The 5,623-nt window shown below is 44.3% G+C and overlaps 1 pseudogene; it reads left to right on the forward strand.

Annotated features, from left to right (window-relative positions):
• Positions 1 to 510: 510 nt before the first annotated feature.
• Positions 511 to 5,357, forward strand: LOC108889209 (matrix metalloproteinase-23-like; annotated as a pseudogene).
• Positions 5,358 to 5,623: the final 266 nt, after the last annotated feature.

The raw sequence follows: 5,623 nt of genomic DNA on the forward strand, positions 1-5,623 counted from the left end.
CAGACTCTCAGACCTTCAGACCTTCAGACCCTCAGACCCTCAGACCTTCAGACTCTCAGACCCTCAAACCTTCAGACCTTCAAACCGTCAGACTGAACATGAGGAGGATCCAGAAACAGACTCAGACCTCTCAGCAGCTCTGGAGGTTCAGAGGAGGCTGATGGTCAACAGTCTGTTTGGACAGATGTTCTGACAAACTCTGCACATCTGGACCACTGCTGCTGAGAAAACATCTCGGGGTGGCCCTACCTGTGGCCCCAAACCCTGCGGGCCCACGGAGGCCTCCAGAGCGAACAACAAGGTCCAGGTCTGAGTGTTTGTTCATCTGCTGCTCAGATCCTCAGAAACAGCTTCGACGTTGCAGAGAATAAAAAAAGAGTTTGACTCATCAGAATGAAGTCCTGCAGGAACCGGAATAGGTTCAGACTCGGTTCAGAGGCGTCAGTGAATCTGCAGTAAAAGGGTTAAACTCCACATTTCTCGTGTCTGTGTAAATGGACACCAGCACACACACCTGACCCCGCCCCTCCGGACCAGCCCCACTGCAGTAAGGAGCGCACTGTCCGGGAAGTTCCCTCAGTTTGTTCCAGAGCCGAGCACGAGGAACCTGGTCCGGACTCTGATCGACCCGGGTTATCTGATCCTGACACAGAAGGACGGAGGACTGTGAGGGGACGAGGAGGAGAGACGAGGACGCAGGCGGGACTGATCCGGGACGGTTCGGGTCTGGTTCAGATCTTTTTCTCTTTTTTTCCTCGCGCGCATCCGGACGCTCCGGGTCGGTTCTCCTGGTCCAGGAGGGTCCTGAGGAAACCTGAGAGCTCTGCATAAACCTTTGGAAATCTTTAGTTTGGAGACGCGTCTGATGACGCACAGACAGGCTGATCGATTAACTGACTGATTGATTGGTTGATTGACAGGCTGATTAACAGGCGGGTCATGAGTCGGACTCTGTAGGATCCAGTTCTCATCATGGACCCTCTTCAGCTGCTGCTGCTGCTGATGATGATGATGGTGATGAAGGTGAGTGTCCTCTGTCTCTGTGTCTGATTGATGTATTGATTAGTTCATTAAAATCAGTTCCTTAATAAAAACTGACCTCAGATCAGTTTCAGATTAAATCAGGCGCTTCAGGGTGAACTCAGAGCAGATCTCAGATCAGTGTTTTTAAAATTAAAGAAGCAAAATAAACAGAAGAATTAAATCAGAAGAACTGAAGAGGAGAAATAAAAAATACTGCCCCTCCCCCTCAGTGACGTTTAGATAAAACTGATCTGATTCACTGATTAAATCTGAACATAATCATCAGATCAGTGATGAAATAATCAGTGACTCACACTTTTCAAAATAAAACACACAAACCTTTCACAATAAAACTTTATGGTATTAAAAAGCTCCTGTAGACCCTCTGAAGGTCTGAGTTGACCCTGTTCACGTCACCAGCTGATCCTGAACTGACCTGACACCATGTGACCGTGGTGTAGTTGGTTTATAGCCTAACATTAGCTTCTTACTTCAAACATCAGAACAGTGGAGTTCATCTGTGAAGATGATCTGATCAACTAAACCTGAAGGATCAGAAACTTTAGCTGCTCACTGTTTATTTTCTGGAATAATCCAAAACACAATGAAAAAATCCCACTGGCTTTTTGTGGAGGAACCAGGCTGATGCTGACTTCAGGTTGGACTACAGAAACACATCATCACTGCAGGAGTCTGTTAAAACAGGATGAGTCAGTTAATGAAAGTTAATTCAGATGTGAACCTTTGGCTCCAAATTAAATTAGTTTCATAGACAAAAAGAAATAGTAATTTATTAGTTTTATATTATTATCAAGATAAAACAGACAGTCTGGTTTAAATGGTGAAGAGTCAACAGTCGGTGTCGGTGTCGGTGTACGGATGAGGATGATCAGAGGAGGTTCACATGTGGGTGACAGATATTTCAGAGTGAGGGGGTGGAGGAGGTGGTGAGGGGGGGTTCAAAGGAGAAACACATGGAAAGGAAAGAGTTTCACATCTGTATAGAATCAGTCTGCTGCCACGTCTCTGACTGATCCTGAGGAAACCCAGTGAAGCTGCAGAGTCCAACCCTGAGGCTGAACTTTGACCTTGTACATGCAGAGTCCGCTCACAGTAACACCTGGTGGACAACAGAGGAACTGCAGCTGACTGGTTAATGATCATGGTTGTTCTGTGTGTTTTTCAGACGTCCGGCAGCAGCAGCAGAGAAAGCCGCTCAGTTCATGAGGGAACAAGAAAACAAACGTTACGCCATCAACCCACTGGGACACAAGTGGACCCACCACAACATCACATACAGGTGTTTAACACAGAGACAGAGCTTTATATTAAAGAGTTTAACCAGAAACGTCACTATATCTCTCTACCAGACTCCATTGACAAAAACAGGAATTTAACCAGGAATTGCTGGACTGGACACTTACTGTGTGTGGTACTTTTACTTCAGTAAAGTATCTGATTATGTCTTTCCACCATAGTAACACAAACACACTAACAGATGGAGGCAGTGGTATTCCAGCAGCTCCTGTGTTCTGCTCTGTAAAATTCCTGTTTTTGTCAATGGGGTCTGATAGAGATATTTAGCTACAGCTGTCAAATAAATGTAGTGAAATTAAAAGTATAAAATGTTATGAGATGGAAATGTGATGATGGGGATCAGCTGATCAGGTGGTGGTGTATATTCAGGCCCAGCAGCTGTCAGTCCAGTCGACAGGTGTTTTATCTCTTTGTTTTTTAATGGTAAAGTAAATAACACAGAGCGACTCTGTGAGCGCTGCTGCTGAATTGGAACTGATTTAAGCCCAGTTGTTGCTCTGAATGCTCTCTGATTGGCTAGCCTGTCTTTTATGGTTTTATCACCCTGAATTGTGCCTGCAAAGGCCGTACAAGCTCTGCCAATCAGACAGCTGAGATCAGAGTCAGTCCCTGTGGAGGAGGCAGAGCTCCATTCGTCCTGACAGGCGTCACTCAGGGAAAGAAAACAAGTCAGAGCTCATTTCCTGTCTCTGTGTTTGTCTCAGGGATCACCAAGTTCCCAACACCCTGAACGTGGAGGACACCAGAAAGGCCATCAGCATCGCCTTCACCAAGTGGAGCGACGTGTCTCCGCTGACCTTCACCGAGGTTACCGATGGCAACGCCACCGTTGACATCACCATTGGTATGAGCCAGAACCATCCATCTGAAGTCACTGAATGTGGTTTTATAAATCTGAAAACACTGTTTATCTGTGTTAGGTTTCTACACCTTTAACCACACCGACTGCTGGTGGTCTCTCTCCACCCATGTTTTGACGGTCTGAATGGCGAGCTGGCTCATGCCTTCCTGCCGCCGCGAGGGGAAATCCACTTTGACAACCATGAATTCTGGATCCTTGGCAAGTCCAGGTTCAGCTGGAAACAAGGTAACTATACTGGAGGAGGAGCAGGAGGAGCAGCAGGAAGAGACCAGTCACTGAAATACAACAGAGTATCATCAGCGTAGAACTTAACATTCAGGGGTTACATTAGGGTTTTTATGTAAAGAGACAGAATCACTGTCTTTCTGGACACAGGTGTTTGATAACAACCTAACAGCCCTCCAGTTTAATAACAGCTCAGTTTCAGTTTCTTCACTGCCTCTGACATTGCCAATGACATTGGTCTTTAGTGTTTAGTCTTGTGGACTGACTGAGTCTGACTCTGCAGGTGTTTGGCTGAACGACCTAGTCCAGGTGGCGGCTCACGAGATTGGCCATGCCCTCGGCCTGTGGCACTCCAGAGACCCTCAGGCCCTGATGCATCCCAATGCCACCTACACCGGCCAGAGGAACATTGCTCAGGATGACGTCTGGGGAATCCAGAGACTCTATGGTAATGTTCTCTGATCTGTGTGTTAGCAGTGGATTAATAAAAACTGTTAAAACCAAAATGGTTGCAGTTAAGGAAAGTAACTGTAGTTGTAGAGAAGATTTCATATCCTGTCATGAATCTCTGAATATATATTCCTTATTTGCCTTCCTTATCTGCCTGTCATTTAGCTAAGCCCCGCCTCCTGTGTCTTTCTATTGGTTGAATGTTCTGTCAATCAGTCCTTCATCACAGATGAGATCTTTTTTTCAGTGGTTTCAGAGAAGTTCAGGACTACGAAGCGAGCTGTTACTGTCATAGGTTGAGGTTTAACACCTTTTAATGTCCTTACCGACAGCCATAGTATCTTCTCTTACCACAAACTCAACTATAACTCAGTTTAACAAAGTAAAAAAACCAAAAATTAAGAGATTGACACAGGTCCCTGTAAAACTGTACAAATCTTCACTGATAATCACTGAAAATATTATATATACAACAGTTCTACATATTGTGTCACTATTTAAACTCACAAATATAGCAGAAAAATAAAATAAACAATACAGAGAATTTACATGTTAAGTGATTTTATCCAAACTCGATTTCATTGAGTCTGAATCAGTTTCCTTTTGTTTTCACATGAGTCAAAGTTGTTGAATGTAGGATTCACTTACATCATTTTGTCTGATTTAATAGTACTTAAGTACAGTTATAAAGTATTTATGCTGGATTTGAGTATTTACTTTTTCTGCTGCCTCATGCCTCTACTGCAGCTGGTGATTCAGATTTTACACATTTTACACTAAAACATTTGATGAGTTTTATAAAAAGAGGAGCTTAAGACTGAAACTGCTGCATCATTAAAACACTGATAACATGTTATTAGTAATATGATAATAATATATAATAACACTGAACTTCTGATATTTTAGTATATTTTGCTTCTGTCGTTTTCTCTGTGGGAAATGATCTGAATTCTTCCATCGTTGATCGACGGTTGTTGTTTGTTGCAGGTTGTCTGGATAAGAAGCGAGTCTGTGATCCGTGGGCTCGACTTGGCTTCTGTGAGCGGAGGAAGACCTTCATGAAGAAGAACTGTCCTCAGCGCTGTGACCTCTGCTACGGTGAGTCCACATCATAAGGCAGACCTCAGGTTCACTGACAATCTTCTTTATTATTGAACAGAGAATAAAAAACTAGACGCAGGGTTGATGTTGGACAATGGAGTCCGGACTGCTGCTGCAGTCTGGACCATCAAACAGAAACCTGATTCTCTCTGAGGTCTGTCCGTTTGTCGAACCATCTCTGGTATGAAGCTCATTTCCTGTCTGTATCTTATTCCTGCCGCAGAGCCTCTGGAAGCAGTTACCACGCCAACACCACCTCCGGCCAATGTCAGATCAAGATGGTTCCCCGAGGGAAAGTGGTGGGTTTCCGCTGTGGAACCAAAAACCCCCGCTCGCCGCCCAAAGTCAGGTCAGCTGATCAATACTGAATACTGAAGTCTAAAGAAACACAAAGACTGTGGCTGAGTCAGAGAGGAAGACAGGGTGAATGAATAAACAACAGACAGTGTAGATGGATAATTCTGCTAATAGAAAAATAATCAGTCTAAACTAAAAGATAAACAACATGAAACTGGAGTTCAAGGATCAAACTTAACTGTTGTCCTTGGAGGCAGCAGCTCCCACCACAAAGTACAACACACCTGTTTTTGTTTCCAAGGCTTTCTACCAGATCTCATGGCCCTCCCCAGTCTTAGAACTACAGAG

The sequence above is a fragment of the Lates calcarifer genome, unplaced genomic scaffold, assembly GCF_001640805.2.
Source record: "Lates calcarifer isolate ASB-BC8 unplaced genomic scaffold, TLL_Latcal_v3 _unitig_1484_quiver_2265, whole genome shotgun sequence".
NCBI classification, from domain to species: Eukaryota; Metazoa; Chordata; class Actinopteri; family Centropomidae; genus Lates; species Lates calcarifer.